Source organism: Trichoplusia ni, chromosome 3 (genome assembly GCF_003590095.1).
Source record: "Trichoplusia ni isolate ovarian cell line Hi5 chromosome 3, tn1, whole genome shotgun sequence".
In the NCBI taxonomy this organism is placed as follows: Eukaryota; Metazoa; Arthropoda; class Insecta; order Lepidoptera; family Noctuidae; genus Trichoplusia; species Trichoplusia ni.
In genome coordinates this window covers 1,439,322-1,459,692 of record NC_039480.1, presented here as the reverse complement: position 1 = coordinate 1,459,692, position 20,371 = coordinate 1,439,322, and the positions used below count along the sequence as shown (strand labels likewise).

Here is a 20,371-nt window from a genome sequence, read left to right as displayed (position 1 = left end):
GCTAAGTGATGGTTGATCAAAGCCGGCCTGGATCTCATTCAGCCTTGATGTGTGAAAGATTAATACGTTTTTACAAATATCTGAACAATTGTTTGGGTAATTTTAAAGCTGATATGAAACTTTGCAACTGGCTTAATGACGAGATTCAATCCGTATCTAAGACTCCTCGATTGATGGTATCTATACATGACTGTTGTTTGTGTGTCCAGATGGTTTTTGTTCCATCCCGGATACAAGAAGGAAGTTGCCATTATTGAATTGATAGGTCCCTGGCTGCTAATAACATTCTTATGATTCTATACTGATTGTTATTGTACCTGTTATCAATAACTGACCTACACCTTATCTTAATCAAACATATTATGTTCTAAAGATAAAATTCGTCATTTTATCACGCGCGTCCTTATTTTGGCTGTTCACAGTTCTTATCTGTATTGGTCATATTTTCACTACTGTCATGAGATAAATTCAAGAGATATCGCTTGATTTGCATTGATTTCTGCACTTATCTTTGTCTGTTTGACCAATAAATTGAGATGTTACCGTAAACATACTGACGATAATGTGTGTATAACGGAGTTGAGTATATTCTATTCATTTCAATAGTAGAGGTATGCAAGATGAGCCTCGTTTACATACTAGAACATGCATATCGCCGCTTCTTCAGTCACGCCATCAATATATCAGTCAGAAAGCACACAACTACTGTAACTCAGAGCTAGCCTACACCCAATTTGACAGCGGCCATTAGAAAAAAAAAACAAGTTTTATTTATCGCTCCACTAAAATTCCTAGTGATTTCACATCTAGGTAAGTTATCTTATAAATCGTGAAATGTGTCAATTAACTCCAGTTTAATGTCGTATTTATGTTAATAGACGTCTGACGGACATTTTTGGGCATACACAAAAAGAGGCTGTCCAGGACGCGGCCGCACTGCGCTCCGAGGGGTTTTTAAATGTCAAATGAGTTAAATAAGTGTTGCGGCTTCACCTCCCTGACAACTGATTGATTGCTTGATTGACTTTTCGCATTCAAGGGTTAATGCTTTCCGTTTTACCGCAGCTAAATGTCATTGCCATGTTTTAAACAGTAAACAAAAGCAATAAATACCAATAAATAAATTTAAAAAATATTAGAGGCCAGTAATAAAATCGGTAGCTTTATCGATTGCCAATGAATCCATTTGAAACAACATTAATTTGTTGATGCAGAATAAAATTATTTTAATTTATCATCACTATAATAAACGTTAAATTAATTTATGAAATGTCCAAAAGGCTGTGAAAATTTATGTATATCGCGACCATTTTGGTTATAATAACGAATTAGTGAGAGCTTAGCAACAAAACTTATAATGAATAAAAAATCTAATTTCAATCACTAGTCAGTGGATGGACTTCATAAAAATAATATAAATAACCCAATATAAATGATTGGGGTATCGAGAAACCTCGTATCGATGTTAATAATCGTACCGGGATACATAAAAATGTATCTGTTAATACATTCTTGATTATCAAACCGTGGGACTGTTTGTATGTTATTTATGTGTCGTGCTTCAGTTAACGCATTGATCGGACCCAGAGCCGCCGTAAATTTTAATGACGGAATCCGAAAAAAACTATATTTTAATTCAAAATGGTACATCAATACATAAATAATGGGACCAGTCGAGAAACTAGTACCAATAACGCGAATAAAAATAAATATTACTTAACATACGAAATAAATATGGCGGATGATTTATGGCGTTATTGACATTGGGTGCGCGGGCGCAGGCGGCCATCTTGCCGGCTAATTGCCAGTCTGTCATTAAATCAGTCACGCATCGGGTATAGACGGATGTTCGGGTGTTTGTTTAGCGGCGACACCTAGGCAAATTTACATTTTCCATCATTTGATCCCAAATGGCTTTCGAATGGTCAAGCTAATTGGTTCAGTGGTCTATGCAAATATGTTTATAGCGGAGAAACGCCTCTTTAATTATATTATTAGTTTGTTTTGAAATTTGTTCGTTAAAAACGAGAGTCTATTATACAAATTGACTAATAGCGTTAATGTTGACTGACGTCTCTTGTGTCTCGTTTTCCGTGTTCTAGCCTACGCCTGTTACTACTACTAACAGGCTGTGTTTGTGTGCCATCAACACTGTACTCAAGAACTGGTAGACAGAGATCTCGGATTGATTTAAATCTTTGTTTTTCGACAATACACATATTAATCTGATTTCTGCTTTGGTTTAAAACTAAGCACCTACTCAATATATGGTGCATAAATGTTCCACGCAATAAATATAAACAAATAGCTTATCTTTAATTGCTTCTAATTCCTGTGTGACTAGATCTTCATGAAATTAAGAGTTATGAATAATTTAAACTATATTTTATTTCGTAATATAGTGCGCTTGAACTAAAAGCAGACCACTGAACGAATTGATGGCATTGTTTTATATCCTATCATGATATTTCAATTTTCTTAAGAATGACAATTTTATATAAATATATTTTTATTAAAAATAAAACAATAAAAAGGATCCGTTTACCTAGTAAACTGTTTTGACAATACATCCTGGAACGGATGCGTTTTCTAATTACCTTTACTCAACTTTATGGAGACACGTATTCGTGTACGTAGACACGTAGTATCTATAGTATTTCATATTGAAGTCACGGTGACAACGACACCAGACAAATAAAGTTAAAAGTTCAAACGGTGATATTTCCCTGCAAATATAACTACTAAGGAGCTAAAGGTTCCCTCAATAAGGAGTTCTTAAGAGGCCGTCAATAAGGACCAAAGGACCTTAAAGGACCGCCAAAGAATAAGGCCTAAAGGACCACAATTGGCCATTGCTGATTACTTTATTACGCTATTATTATATTAGTGTGTATGAGACAGCTGACTATTGTCATAAAATAAAGTATTTAAAAGTTGAAAGAAATTAATATCGCTATATCAAAGGGCGATCAAAATTCTTCATGGTTAGCAGCAAGCAGTTATTTATTGCTTTTTAATATTGATGGAAAATTAAGTAACAATTATCTTCGTATAAAATAAAATATTTATAACGTTATAAAAGTAAATATTTTGGTCAGACATACGTTGTCTTTTTTTACCTTTTTATAAGCCCGTATTTGTCAAACGTACCTATTATAAAAAACAAAAATAAAAAGTCTCACATGATAAAATCTTAGTTTCTTGAAAAATGTGAGAACATATTTAACTTACATTAAATGACTACTCTCTTCTTGAATTGAATACTAAATTCAAATTAAAAAAAAAACTAATTAAAACTCAGGCACTTGTAAAACAATGACAAAACTCTACACTCCCAACATGTAAATATTATTTTTTACAATTTAAACAACACAGTTTAAATTCAAAAAGTCACATCGAACGTTCAATTAAAAACAAAAAACGTTATTAATAATGGAATCCCTAAAAAGTAAACCATAAACATAATATATTGAGTACCATAAACAAGTCAAGTTATGGAATATCTAGCAGATGTCGTGTCACATGGCGTCTATAAATTTGACTTGTCATATTCAAAATGTCGGGTTCAAATTGTTTAATAATATTACAAGCATAACTGATACTTGTACCGTGGAGGGAATATTTAGTAATGTCGAATATGTGTCTTGGTATGGTTTTCTATGGATAAGTAAGTTTTTGAATATTAGTTTGATGATTGAACTTTTTTTAAGTATGTTAGACCAAGGTATTTGTGCAATCCAACATTTTTTTAATGTTTGTTTTGTCTAGGCAATAAAAAAGTAACTAGATACTAAACAAAGGTAAACCTTTTTTCAATTAAGTAGCACCGCTGATACTAGCTTGTACAGTATTGTTGTAATTTTTTAAATGTGTAGTGTATTCTATCAATTTTTATTTATTTATTTTAAGACAAGCCAAGACTTTTACTCTTAGTGAAACATAAGATCAAGTTAACAAGGCATTAGAGATGGAAGAGTAAGTGTTAGGTACAACAAACAAATCTGCCGACAGATTATTGTATAATGTCCTATTTTCCGTTTAATTACCGTTATCACACTTATCACTAGAAATGACTCAAGTTTTATTATCCATTCCATTGTCTGATCCTTATGTTACAGGTAATTAATCCTTAACAAGAACTATTTTAAAGAAAAATACAATTTATTTATTTCTTGAGTTTATGTTATAAACATAATTGTTTAGAATTGCTTTTTTGTTAGACACATGATCAATGAAAGTGTTTCAAAAAAATTAAGTTCTTTGTAACTAAGATACAAAAGGGATACATGTATGTATGTATGTGTGTAGGTAGGTATATGTACCTGTGATGCACTTACATAAACTTATATTTGTATCTACTTGTCGCTACGTCATTCTATTCGCCTGAGAGGTAGAGACACGAAATATAAGATTTCAAGATATTGTATAATGATTTTTACAAAAATATAAAATGAATACTCAAATTAAAATATAATATTGTGAGAAGCTTGTCTGCTCACAATAAGATGAATCATCAATAAATCACCAAAAAGCCAATTTCGTAAGAATTATTAATAGCACAAAAACCAATAATCAGAGATTAAAAAACAATAAAATAAATAAGATTAAACAATACAGAATGCAGCGCTTATACATTTTCCATTATGCATATCGTGGGTAGATATCGATATAAAAATCGAATCGTTCTCAATCGATTTATTAATCATTGTCATTCGTGATTGCGACACTACTAGCAAACTTTATGATTAACTTCTATTGTATTATTATTTATGACATTTGATTGTCAGGTAATATGCGTCACTGTCATCTGTCATCGTAACACCTTGTTTTTTACTTATCTGAATATTTATCGCGTGTTTCTCTGGTAAGTATGCTTAAAATAGGTAAACAATGGTATTAAATATTGCGAAAACATCATTATTCAAGTAATTACAAGGATTTGTTACGAGATTGATGTGACACGGCTGCATGGAAAGTTCTGGAATCAGTCAGTTTCTGTAATGCAAGCTAGGCGCTGTTTGTGCCTATGCGCCTATAAGGACCAATAGGACTATATGTTAAGAACTATGGATATTGGACGGGTACATATATCTTTTGATAAATTATTTCAGCAGAGTTTATGATTTAATTTAACAACAGATATGTAACATTTTTATTATTTCAATATTTATGAAAAAAAGTAGGGTTCTTCAAATGCTAAAGAAGTATTTTTCACATGTACCTAATGTTAACACAGGAGATAACTTAATACATTATTCCTCTTTTCGTAGACGGTATTCTTTAATTCTACATATTTTAGGCTGTTTAATAATTAATTGCATTTTTTTATATTTTTTTATCAGCTTCTAAATTTCTCATACAAAAATCCATGCTCGTTCATTACCAACAATAAAATTAAACTGTTTGTGATAATATTTAATTAACTTGTGAGCGAGTCCTTATTTTTTTTGATTTACATACCTATTGTCTTGGTCGGCCATTTTTGTTAATTTTTGGATTGTCTAATTATAAAAGCTTGCGTATCTATATTATCTACCTATATAAAGTACAAAAATGTTGGATTTTGAAAGACCTTTAGTCTATTGTAGGTTTGAAGTTAAAACTATTGATGGATTTACCATATTCAACTTGTACTTATCTCAATAAATCCCTTGACATTCAATATGCGAAAGAATATTATTTTTTTGGAAAAATATTTGATCTTCAATACAAGAACATAAAAAATAAAAATATTAAGAAAGAAATATAAAAATCAAAATTGGAAGCGACTGGACGTCTGTGTCGACAACCAAAACTCATGGGCACGCATGTTGCGTTTTCCAAAACGTCTTTATGTACACAATGTTTATGAAGCGGCGTCCCACTCTGGCGCCCCGCCCCCCGCCGCGCCCCGCGCCCCCGCCCCCGCCCCCCGCGCCCTGCATAGACGCGCTGCAGACGCTCGGGGCGCGCGCCACTCCACTATTTAAAATGACGACTGTGTGCATTGCTTTACAAAAATAAAGATGGCGGACTGGCTAAAAGGACCCCACTATACATGCAAAAATATTTGATTCTTTTTTGGCGTGATATTCTTGGTGTCCCTTTGAGACTTGATGAGAATGTTGAGAAAAGGTTTTGTTGAAATTATGTAACTTCTAAGGATAGTTACTCAACATAATTCTCGTATTACTTTCATTCAGATATTTTTGATTAATTTTTATTCTTTCGTTTAAAATTAAAAATAATTACTTCAATTAATTAAACATTTTAGAAAGAAAATATTTAAATACGTATCACTCATCGATACAGGTTGCTGGCTATACGAAGAAACAAATTAGATTATTTGCCTTATGTACTTAATTAGTAAATCTTAATTTTCAGTTAACTAAAATAATTTATTGAATTAAAATGTTAATTATTAACTTAATAAATAATATAATTCATACCCCTTATTAATGCTACAAACGATACGTGATATCTCTTTGAACCAGCTAACATAACCGGCGTACATAAAACTTTTCATCAACTTTACAAAAGTTTACTCTCTTACAACTCTGCGTTAAACTATTACAACAACAAAGGGAACAAGTTATCGAAGTAAAAGAAGTATATTTGTTTCATAAAAAGTGGTTTTGTAATACTTCTTAGCTTGAGTATGTAGTTTTTTCTTTGTTAAGAACATTTTATCGCGCTCGGCCGGCACAGTACCGTCGCGGGCCGGCGCCGCATCCTTACTGAATTCAGCTGCCGTCACAAAGTTTTCAGAGCTCACTACGCATTGTGGAACTTAACTGAACAACATTAAACTATCTACATCACACGAATATACTTTACTGCTACATATTTATTACAAAGAAGCACCTTAAAACGCGTCAAACAAAGTTAGTAAGCGTAAAAAAGTAGAATGTTAGCATTTGTTTGACGTAAACACTGGAAGTATGCTCACCTTAGTTTCCCAATGAGTATTCTTATTTGACAGACAATGAGAACAGCGCTCCACCTGTCACAGCGAGCACCTAAGCAAGCAGTGCCACTCGAGACCCTCTCATATAACCATTGTTTTCTAAACTTCTATTTGTTTTCGAAATACGTGAAGCGAATTCCTCAGCACATCAAACACCAAGTACGATGTCGTTGAACCTCTTTCCAATCCATCAATAGTAAACTTAAACAAATCAGCCGTATTTGAACAGATGGGCTGCGACGGTGTCCGTCAAGCAAATACGTATACAGGCTGACAGCAGACAGGTAGCGCACAGCTCGGGTCACTTCACACTATCACGGGGCACTAAGTTAACTGGTCACAACATTTGGCACAGCACGTGAACATGTGATGGGATCGTTTTGCGCGAGTATCGTGGCGTGTTTACGCGGCGGGAGCGAGCGCGGGTGGCGATGCGGTTGCGTCGCGCGCCGCGGCCGGAGTGACGCGCCGAGCGCCCGCCGCCGACGACAGCGCCACGCGGCCCGCCGCGGAACTAGCGCACTCAATCACACGTCCCGACGTCCGCCCGTCATAAGATGCAACTGTTTTTTTGCAACGTACTGCATTCTTATTGTGATTGATATTGTCAATTAAATTGCTTGAGTATTGTAGATTAAACTGCTTGTACATTAGTGTGTAATTAAGTTTCTTTTATTCTTACTTTTTGTTTGTTTTGTTTAAGACAAACTTTTGAAAACTCCCAAAGTAATGTTTTTTGGACTCCTAAATGTATTTTGCCAACATTTTTTACAGACAATTGCTTCTACACTTTATTGAATCATTTTTTTCATTCATAATTCAATTAATTACAATCAAGTAACTACAAAAAATTATTTATACATAAAAATATTTAGTCACAAATCCCCATAGGTACAACACCATTTCTCAATGGAAACAAAAATAAAAACAGCAAAAATTGTATAGCAAAACATAGCGAACATCAAAAAGTGTGTGTCAAAACATGGCAAAAAGTGTATGGTGTAGTGACGTGACCTTGCACGGGGCCGGTGCAGGCGGGCGCGCGTGCATGTCGCCGTCCCGCTCGGGGGCGGCGCCGGCCCCGCCCCCCGCCCCCCGCCCACCGCACCGCGCCGCCTTCCTACCTTTTAACTGGTAACTCACTTTTGTTACGAGTTGTACCTACGTAAAACCTACCTTACTTATTTGTTTTAATATTATAATTAATTTATATTGTTGTTAACTATTGTTAATTTAATAATAATTGGATTTGAAGGTTTTAATTGTTTTATATGTTGCTTGATGGGATGTTTTTAGTTATTTTGAATTCAGTGTACATATTTTTGAGTTTTATTAATCTTTGTTAATTTGAATAGATAGGTATTCATATTTATTTTCGTATTAGATAATGTTATTTTTTTAGGCCAACCGATCGACTTGGGAACAAAAATAAAATGTTCGAGTATTTTTTTTTGTTTATTCTGAAATGTAGGTAATTGTTTAAAGTAATAACAAGGTGATGATGCTATTTAAAAATGTAGTTTTGTATTAAAAAAAAATTGCCAATTAATGTATTCACTTATTTAAAATATTTGAACTGATTCCAACTAGATAGGCTCTTGGGTGCAATATCAAAATTAAATATAAGTGGGAAGTTTTTCAGTAGGTTGCACTAAAAAAATGGCATTTCATATAGAATTCATTAGCTGCACCAATAAAATATTCAATAAAAAAGTTTTGCATCAACAGTCTTTCTAAAACGTTACCTACTCCATAAAAATCCTCATATTTCCATTTTGTTCTCACATATCATAGCTATCAACATTTCACATAACTTCACTCACATACAACACTATGCTAATACAAATAAAGGCGAAAATCGAATAACACCATCAAAATTCAATAATGACCGAAACACACGTAATTTTACGATCGGAATCGTAAAAATCCGATTTTTTTTTCATCAATATAATTTTATTTGCGTTTAAGTTCGCTTATTAAGCAAAAATGTAATATTCTGTTTTACGAAATCTGACGAAGTTCTGATAAACTTTGATGATTGTCACGTGTGAGGTTTTTTATAGTGTCACTCAGACCTTAGAGCCGAATTTATTGTGATGTGGTCCTTTCGGCCGCGCCAACAGGTCCCTGCACTCTCTCGCCAACACTTTAATTCTCACTTAATCTAAATCGCTTTGAAACATCACTTATAACGTATCACATGTATTGGATGAACAGTTTAAATTAAAAGTAATAAAAAGTCCATAAAAGTTTGTATTTTATTAAATTCCAAGTTGATGCAATTTTCATAAAGTAGGGTATTTTTACTGGATTAGTCAGAGCCGTAGCTATAAAATTACTTGTCATAACTTGTATCGATATGTAGCACTAAGTAGGTAACTATTAATAAAAAAAAATATTAAGCACAAAAAGTGAAAAAATCTTCATAAAATTTTGAATATTTTTTTTTTAGTTTGTAACAATAGTTCCTCTTTATTAGAAGATACCTACTGCTAAACCCGTTATAAACAAAAACCACCACCTGTACATAAGGACCACTTTAACATTGACTTTTATTGCAAAGCAGTAAGAGTGATTTTTGCAAATCAACACTTCATCTATTACAACAGTCACCCTATAGTCACTCAACCTATACCATAACAAACATTTTACCTCAAAATCCTAATACATTTACTATTCACAAGTACTCAGAGGTTGCATTCCTCACATATTCATGATAATAAAAATACAATATTATGTAAATACTATGTTAATAAATAACACAATTCTTTATAAACATTTAAACAACTTTACAACTGTTGTCATAATTTTATGTAACTCGAAAGTATCCATAGTTGAATGGGATCATACATTTTAAAGCTCAATTCTTATTTGATACATTTTATAATTTGATGTGATATGAATGAAATATAAATTACTTTATTTAGTATAGATATAAATTGGTGTTTGATATCTTATTAAATTTTCTCGTTCATAGAACTTTGGTCCTTGTGGTTGAAATTATGGTCTATAAACCTTGACGTAGGCACGGATACCGCTGAATGTGTGTGACGTCATTGACGTGCTACTTGCTGATTTAGTTGAACTACTTATTTCAGCAAAGAGGTCTTAGTAGTAGATGTGTGGGAGTTCAAACTCTTTAAGAGATCATGAAAGTTGTAACATTCACACTTGGTATATAAAACCCTACCCATTTCGGCCGCATCAGCCCCGGGTCAGTACATCAGCGGCTCTCGTCTCCGCGCCTCGCGCCGCACAATAAACCGTCATGTTTATCCGTCCCCCGCTGAGTAGTACCCCCGTCCGGCTAAATATACACACGATTATTATCCTCATAAATTTTAATATGTATGATAACTTTCAAAAAATCCGTTCTTACCATAACGAAGGCAGTTTATGTTGATTCCTGACGTGTTGCCAACGTTTGATTGCGACTTAATCGGCCCGCGTGAGGGTTGGGGGTTAATGACCTCCAGCAATCTTATAAGCAATTGTGTGGTCCCTCGGTTTGTTTTTAACTTATCTCGAGATTAAGAATGGGATGAATAAAATGCAAACCGATACACCGACTCTTAAGTACTTATATTGTTTTTGTGAAAATAAAAACGTGGGTAATTAGAGACACCTGCATTTTTATGCATGCATAATAGTTAGTTACAATTACCACACAAGTCTTCTCCCAATGTCAATAAAAATACGCGAAGTAATTTAATCGCTTTCAGTTATCTCGCGACTTGGAAACGAACATTAAGTAACACAGCATGCGTTAATTGGTGCACTTTTAGTGTAAACTTTATGATTCTCAGATAAAAACATCTGGAGCAATCGAGCCTCCACTTAAGGCTAATAATCTAGGTGTTAAGATAACTCATACTATTCTTCTAACCTACTACGTGTGTAGTGTCAGTAGTAGGTACTGCTAAGATCACAAATGAAACTACCAACTCAGTGGAAAATGAAATGCAATTTCATTTCCAGAATGACTTTCCTGAACAACAAATCTCAAAGACTTGTTTGTAATATTTATCCCTTCCAATCTCGTCTTATGACTTTATCAGTGACTTAAAGTCTAGCCTATAAGCTCAGGCTTTGGCCTAGGTTACCAGTGGAGATAGAATTAAGCAGCTAGATCCAGCTTCAATTATTTAGGGGAATGCTGAGCTTGGCACGAACAAGCAAATTATCTAAGCGATGCCTAAACAATGAACTACATCGTATTACATTGATTTCAAATCATGAAACAGAGTTTTAAGCAAGAAACTGTTTTTTATAGATCCTCTGTGTCTTTATTTCAGTTACCCATGATATGAATCAACTTTATATAAAAGAACAACATTCTTCAAATTATTTCATAATGAATATATGTTACCTATAGACTCCATAAATATTGACATGGAGTCTATATAAGTATTCTTGATATCAGATAAAATATGACCTTGTAAACAAGTACTGTATATTTACAGCGAGTTTACACTTTGGATACAAGACATTTATGCTCCACAAACAGATCAACATTATTAGGATAAGTTACTCAAACTATTGTTGTCTTATTTTCGCCAATAAATAAACACAACACCCACAAAACCTATAAAATATAAATAAAACCACGTAGGTTGTGTTTTACAGCGTCGTAAACACGCTTCCCGGGTTCAAATCTTAATGGTCACCCCTACACCTACACTTTCAAACCAATTTAAAGTGATCGAATAAAATATGTAAGAGCGCCAATAAACTTGTAATTTGAATTGTAATCCGGCACAGAACATGCAAACAGACAAACAAGACGAGCCGTCAATCAAAGCAATCAGTCAACGGCTTCACGACACGGACGCACGTGACCAACGAGCATGCCATCGATGTAACATCCAGTCACCTCTATCTCCAGGGCACAAGGACCAAATCCGTACCACAGGATCCGTTTCAAACTACACCAAAATAAGTTTCATATGTAATTTCGGATCATAAAATTGGCAATTTTCGCGGTCAGTGATGTCTGCACTGTCATCACGTGGATCCTTTATGGCGCTAAATTATACAGGCTGCGCAGGCGCACCGTTTTTCTTGCATTGCACCAGTTGCACCGCAAATTAGGTTAGGGCTCGCGATGGTTCAAAAACAAGAATCATTGTCAATTGGGATGAGTTTGACTGCAGTCGGGATTTAGTTTTGCTCTATTTTCATGGCAACACAATTTTAGAAGAAAATAAATAATCACCATAAATTAGCAACACGAAAAGCAAATTACATCATCCATCACTGTAAATATTTATTCATAGTATTAAAGTGATCATTCTCACGCAAAATTTAATTGTAATATCTGACTCTATAATAAGGCTTTACGTCAGTGAGCTGTTCACCATCGATGCAAATGAAGTCACATTTTTTGCTACAAATCCAACATTCTAAGAAGGCCAGCCAGCAATTAAAGTTGGACTTAAACAAAGAGAATGTTAATCCACCTTTTTACGATCTATCAATATTGGAAAAAAGGTTCGCGAAAACATCAAACCGAACAAAAAGCTTCGCAGCAAGTCAGGCGTGTTTCCTCCATATGATAAATACAAATAAAGCATAACCAATGCAACAGTTACCGCGGCTGTCCGACTGCAGGGAACTTCTCGCAAAGGAAGCGACGTCGGAAGGCGAGCCGAGTTGCACGCGGCCCGGCTTTAATTACCCCTGCTTACCCCCTACCCCCAGCCACATAATAAATATGCTCTTCGCACGCACTCATAGCCTCATAAACGTAAAGTCATTGATGTATGATGCGTCAAATGCTGTCTGTGTTAGTTTTAATTGATAATTTTGTATGGTTATTCTTAAGTCGGTTTATGATACACGATAGTATTAAGACCTAAGGCTAATTATGTTACTTAATTTATTATCGCGTTTTGTAATTTAAGGGCAAGGTAAAGGACGGCATGAAATTATAAATAACTTTTCATGCTCAGCAATAAAACAAACAATGCATTGCTAAAGTGTAAATTTTAGGAAAATACGTATAATATACCTTTTATTTCTATAGAAAAATAAGCCAGCTCACAGAGAGTCGCAAGTCCACATGGAAGACCTAACTGTATTCAGCAATGGGACAGTCAAATTTACGTTAAACACAAATCGAATAAAATAATTAGAAGAGAAAAGTTCCTATCAAACTTTACAAACACAAACACATTAATCAATAAAAAAAAAACTAAAAATCATAAAACATCATGAAATAGGTATACCTCCTTGAAAAACCCCTATTTACATATCTCATGCACGACTAGAATTGAGTAACACAACTTGAGTAGTTCTAAACAAATATTTGTTAAACAAACTTGGTAGTTGGTGTGTGGTGAATATGGAAGGACGTTGATGAACGACGTAAGCGCAAGCCCGATGCGCTTAACTAGTTAACGCATCGTGCTTCACCCGCTGTAATGATTGCACGGAACTAGGGTGGATATGATTTGGGATAAATAGGGATAGAGTATGCGAGGTAGAGACTACCTATTATTATTTGGTAAAAAGAAAGTTTTTCAGTAATAGGCGTGTATGAGTGTTATAATTAGTTGATAATGTTTGAAGATGTTCTCATTCAATTTGAAGGATAGAGTACCTAGAGAGGATTAAAATGTTCTTTAAGGACGATAATTTTGTGCCTGTTCCACGGATGAATGTTGTTTAAGGGGAGCATATTTCAAAAACATTCCAGATCATAGAAACTACAACATTCTTATAAATTTTGCTCATCAAAAATACCAAGAAAAGACCACAAAACCTACCATCAAAATTTTGAAATTATAAATTTTACTCTCGTCGATAACTTCCTATATAAACAGATACCATGGACCCCCTACTTATAACCCACAATATAGTCTAATCAAGCTCGCATATTCATTAATGCCTGTCGAAAAACCACTAAGCCAGTAATAACACGATCACTCGATAGTCGATACTGAAGATTTATATCACAAGTAATTAAGAAACTATTTACATAGTTACACCAGCTTTAATTATGCCCACGGAATTCATGGACAATCATTTACATAGCTTTTTGTGGGACACAAAGGTCAGTAAATAAGGGGAAAGAAAAACTATGTTATTGATGAAAAGACAGTATAAAAAAGTACATTTTGGCAAAGAATCTTGGATAGGCAAAAATATTCTTAAGACAAATAATTACAAAAATCTTAAGCCATAACATAATACTGCCGCATTATTATATTAAAAAATAACCTAGTACCATTTTACACCTAGCACCGCATACAAGTCTTAATATTCCAGCAAAACTCATTCTACAAACACCTCAATAGGCCAGAAATCGCGACATCCCCAACATTGTCGCCAACACCCAACATTAGTTCCAACAAACAATAAACACAAACAAGTTAGTAAAAATGTGACTCACGACCGCAATCGCGGGATACTCGACCAAATTAAAGAGGTTATACAACAGTACATACGCAGAACATTAAAGCGCGTATAATTTTTGGTCGTATAACATCCCACTCAACCTTCCCGGTAAGTATTGGTTATCGAGAAGTGTTTAATGGTTTTTTATCGATATCTATTGGATAATTGCGAGTGGGCTACATTTTTATGAGGGTATGACTAGTTATACTGTTTTTTCACTGTTCTGTATCAACATAAGAAAATATAACGTATGTAATGAACTGAACAGCTTTGCCAAGTTATTAATTGTTAAAGGTATAAAATTAAAATCACTCTAAATATATATCAATAATATTGGTCCTTAGGACAACTTCAAAAAGATAATAGATTCCTACACTTTAAATTCTCCTGCATAGCATTACTCACAGTAAAAGCTGGCGCACCATCACGTAGCACCATCGCTTCTGAGCTTTTAAAACTCTCGGTCAAGGCCAAGAGGCGCGAACAAGGTTTTAAAAATCATTTAACATTACAAACTCCATACTCTATAAAGATTTTTACTTAAAACGTCGTAAACTTAAAACACAATAAATCCCTTGTTAATGGTCCTCATTCATTTTTCCTTATATTTTGGTCCGTCGGACCGCGGAGTGTTGCCGGCGCGTAGGTGCGTCCCATTCAGTCAATTTATGAATGGGTTCACTCCGTTCAGTCACTCGCTCGCGAATGTCAAGGCCGAAACGACCTACGTTACTTTACGAGCTACGCGATACGTTACCAACAAATTATGTATTTTTTTGCGATGAAATTTTATTTAATTGTCGTTTAGTATTTGTTTGTTGTGGAGTGTTTTGAAGTAATTTGTTGAGGCGTGTAACGTGTTAGGTTTGATTTGTATGTGAACTAAGCAGGTGCTTGTTCATTCTTCGCAAATGTATACTAGACGTACATTATTTTTCAACGTAACGTGACTTTGTCTTTGAATCAGTCTTATACAGGTCGTAGTGGTTCTATGCATGGATTTATATACAGGAGTTGCAGGTTTGAACTCAATCAGGAAAAGGACCAATATGAGTGTTTTATATTTATATCTACGTTCTTATTGATTCTCAGAAGCAAGTGACAAACGGCGGAAAAAAGGAAAAAATCGCGATAAAATTTGGATTCCAAATATACGAATCTGAAATCACCAATCCGCGGCTAGTGAGGATAAAGACCTGTGTCCAGTAGTGGGAAAATGTGACCCATTTAAGCTTTTAATGGCGTCAGCACTCGAAGAAATGTCACTTCTCACACACAGCTAGCATTCCTGAGTATTCATTTTCAAAAGAATTCATAATTAGGTGCTCGGTAAGGTTTATATCAACATTTAACTGGTCCAGCATACCACAGGCTGCATGCTGGCATGCTGTACTCACAATAAGTTACGTTATTCTGCCTTTAATTAGGCCTGCCCGTCCCACGCGACACCGACCACTCTATAAACTGAGGACACTATGACTGTATTAAAATTGTACGTACAGGATAAAAGTCTAATAGAATGTTAGGAAAGGTAAACTATTTTTTTTTTGTTTTCTTTGAATGACACATATGTTTATTGTTGTATTGTAACATTTAAGTGGTCTAAAGCATTTTCCGTTTATAATTCTTTGGATGTTTACATTGACATCGTCAATTAACAAGATTTACCATCACTGTTTTATTCATATGATGAAAAACTTTTAAATACTACACTTTGGAATTCTAATCTATTTTAAAATCTATAACTAATGTCCGAGATGAGACATCATTTAAGTTACTTCACTGGCCACTATATATAACTCACACTAACAAAACAACACCATATATCTATATAAAAAAAAACTGAATAAATAAAAGAAGTTTCAAATAAAGATGAAATCGCTTCCAATATTAACCCTTAAAAGCGTTGTAGGGTCTAATGGAGAGCCATAACTTGGTACAAGTTAGCACCTCCGAGAGCTGCGCGCGCGCACTAATATAGATAAATTGATCGCTTCAATCCCTTATTGGAGTAATATATGGTAATATGTTGAGATCGCGATAGTCCGACGAGTTACGATTAAACAATTTTTATGCGACGCCATTTTTGTCTTGTAGCTGTGGACTTGATGCTTAATACATGTGAGACATAGATGCAAAAAAAAATATATTTTTGTTCCTTACCGAGGAAGATATTGAAATATTCCATAAACTAGAAAGAAGGCCAAGGCCTATTCATGTGCTCGTATTACATACAAACTTCACCTTATTGAATAAGACTGATTTCTCTTAACAGATATATTTTGAAGATTATTAATAACAAATGCAGTTATGAACCTTATATTGAACCGCATTTTGTGACTGAAGAAAAAAAATATTCTTTATCTACTAAGGATCTCATTTTTAGTCCGGCTAGATACTACGTCACAAGGTCACATTAATAGAATTCTTCTCTCCAATATCGATATCCACTAGTTTTAACAATGTCAAAGGTTAATTTATGATAACTTAAAACAATGTCTATCTGTCCGGGGGGCAGTGTACAAAACACGTTGAAGAAACACTAAAACAAAGAGAAACTTGTCTTTTTACTTTAAATGTTTGAGATATCACTACCGGGGGTCTAATTTATGTGTTAAATTTGGACCCCCAGTAGCGAACACTGCTTGAAAGCTGAAGTTTAAATTGCCAACTATTTAGGTTAACGAAGATTCTCGTTAATTTATAAAAATGTATTTTTACTTTATTAAGTTGGCAGTAGGTAGTGGTGTTGATTTCTAGGTCAACGGTCAGTTTATCATATATGTTTATTATGTGTTTCCCAAGTGAGATAGAAACGGTTTTGTAATATAGTGCCTCTCTATATTGATTAGACTAAAGGTAGAGGCCGTTTCGATTCGTATCCTATTCTTCATGAATGACAAATGTGTTTCTACAACAAGGTGATACAAAAAAATATCATAGATTTTCACCATAACAGCCCAGATAAAATAATTCGTACGCAACACGAAAATATTCATAAAACGAATATTCGGCAAAATATATCAAAAAGTAAAAGAAAAAGCCACCGCGTCCGTAAGTGATGCGCTCCGAACATTCCCACACAGAAACAGGTAACAAACTGATAAACGGCCTGATACACTTTGTTCCGAATTCATGAATCCAATAAGAGAAGCCCAAATAAACTCGACAAGAAAAGAGGAAAAACAAAGAAATATCCTTAAAGTTTGTTCAATAAACAAAGCGAGGCACGATCGCAAGAAAAACGCTTTGGAGCCACATTGCAGTACATTTTATACAAACGATGACATAAATACTCATTTTCAGCTACAGTATCCGATATTGAGTGAGGCCTGTCTACCGAGAAATGAGCTGATACAATGTCGGCCAAAAATTGGGGTATAGCTTAATTTTTTTTGTTCGGTGAACGTAACCGATATTTTCCTTTTCGATATCATAAATATTTTTTTTGGTGATTGCTCCATGAATATGTGATGGAACTTTTGTATTTTTTTTAGAAATATTTTATCTCGTGCGACTGAAAACTCTTTGTTGTATTAAATACGAAGACATAATTCGGTGTCGTTTCCCGGAATGAAAATAGCAATATCGGTAACGTGTTCATATTATATTACTCTCACATAATTACCAACAAAAATACTGCATATTATTATGCACATGGAAAAAAAATCGTGAAATCCCCATTTGTATAATTTCCTTTTTAAACCAAAAACTTTATTGACGTTAAAATTCTGTCACTTAATTTTCAAATACATCTAGAACATTCCTCCCAAATAAACTTAGCGCGTCAACTTTCCGCGCTGGCAGTGTACTCATTTTTGTTTATTCAGCGCCTCACCCCATCCTATACATTTATCGGTTTGCATCCCAAACCTACGTGGAATATACTATCTCAGTATTGAGTGTTATTCGTCTTGCATTTAACTTCATACTCTCGCTGTAACTTCAACAACTTAGTGCTGTTATGTAAAGATATGAGTGACGGACGAAAACGATGGAATTATTTAAGAGTGCATTTATACTATGTTGGATGCTTATATAATAGCGGTTAGCGAACATAATTTTGTAAAAATAGTAGTAGAAGTCCATAGATATTTTGATAATGAACTGAAAGATTCTTCAATCAATTCAGTTAGGATTTTGCATTACGCAACTTTTTTACAGAGCCTAAACTTTAAAGTAGTCTAAGACAAAATCGGACAATTCGACAAAATAAAGACAAAGATGATTATACATTTAACATTTTGGGATAAGACATAATACAAATGACGGAGTCCAGTAACAAACGAGGCACGTCTTAGATAGTCTTGTAGTGCACTACATACACCACTTTCGACCCAGACTAGAGTGATTAGAAAATCGAGTGCTCCGTACCGTCACAAATGCCTTGACATTTGATTACTCGATGACGTCACTGTGTGAGACAGAGATGCCGCTATACAAGACGCAATAAGCATTATCTCCTCTCACACGACGTACACCGACGCATCAATCTGTTTCTAGTCCAGCTATTAATTACCTGCTGTACTCCGATGCCTTGGTTGCAGAACTGCGAAATACATATGGATGTGGCATCTATGGTTTAAAAGTATGTTAGATGTATTTTTACGTGCAGTTGACTCTAAATTTTTTTCAGTTTGGTGGTATTCCTTTGAATGGGGACTCTACATTGTACTCTACTTACAGAGTAGAGCATGATACTACTAATGATTCAAATCAACTAATTTAAATGAAAAATCTCAATCAACTTGAAAGAGAATGACGTAAAATATTCGTAACTTAAAATATACGTATCCATAGCTTTCACACTTCCGCTTACAGACGCACGTCGCATCTCACTGTCAACTCGCTTCCTCACCTAGTGATCGACTCACGCGCAGGTGCTGCACAACAATATGTGTTTACTCGTAAGTACATTATTTATACGTATATGGACATAATTAATGGTTAAACTCTTTATTATACCAGTTCGTTATTACGGTATGGTGCAGAATAGGAATGGTCAGAGACGTTCTTGAAGTAATATCTGTTATTGCAGTTGTAGATGTTAAATGGCACTCTATGCCGTGCAGTGTGCAGTGGGCTCCCAAATCTTTCTTTTCATAGAAACAGGTATTGAGCGTTGCTCGCTATGTTCGACTACTACGCGACTACTGCGATATGGCTATTCCAGATTCAAATATCAGAAATACAGTTTTCTTGAAGATGTGTTCCTGCACCGTTTGTCAGCGGTGTCGAATAATTCAGTAGTTGTTCTTTTACAGTGTTATTAAGAACTAGTACTCAAAACTTTTTATTAAAATCCTTATCTCCTTATATCCTTAACCATTCGCTACTTATATAATTCTGCGTAGTTCCAGGAAAATTACGCTGAATGATTTCCAAGTTTACTTTAAAAGAACATTTTATGAGCTCACCTCGGCAACGGGAAACATAACCCAGTATGATTTACTCAGCGTTTCCGTCAGCGAGAGGCACACAATGATTGACAGTAAAATGATCGTACGATCCCACAGTTGCGCATGAGTGGCGTTATACGTCAAAGTCGGGCGCATCCGGGCGGCGTGACTATCTCACGGTGCACCGTTAATGCAACACATGGTAGGTCAGGTATTGAGCGATCTCTGTTGTGCATGTAACTGTGGTCTGCGAATGTGCGCACGCGCAGGCTTTTGTGTTATTGCGGTTACTTGATATTATAATTATTTAAGATTAGAGAGAGGCTGATATGGTTGAGCTGTATTAAACTTGGTACATTGTAATATTCCAATACATTTTAAAGGCGGGTCGAGGTAGCGAGTTCGACTCGTGTATTTTTGCCACCACCTCATCTTAAGATTAATTAAGACTTAAAATCCCAAAAAAATATAATAACAACAAATGTACCAACAAATGCAAGAAAACATTGCTTAAGATGCAGTCTAGAAATACAGTTATAAGATTTGAATAAAGATGACTTCACAGTCACCACATCGTAACACAATCACCACCATTGCAAGTACCGCATACATAATTACGGCGTAAGTA

The 20,371-nt window shown here is 34.7% G+C and overlaps 1 protein-coding gene across 1 annotated transcript in view; it reads right to left on the bottom strand.

The window, feature by feature from the left end:
* The window catches only part of LOC113508816 (protein tiptop-like), a 223,506-nt gene extending 216,114 nt beyond the window's left edge, over positions 1-7,392 (bottom strand). Inside the window, exon 1 of the mRNA XM_026891944.1 lies at positions 6,929-7,392. The gene's annotated coding sequence lies outside the window, so the exon portion shown is untranslated. The remainder of the gene's footprint in view (positions 1-6,928) is intronic.
* Between the last annotated feature and the right edge of the window lie 12,979 nt (positions 7,393-20,371).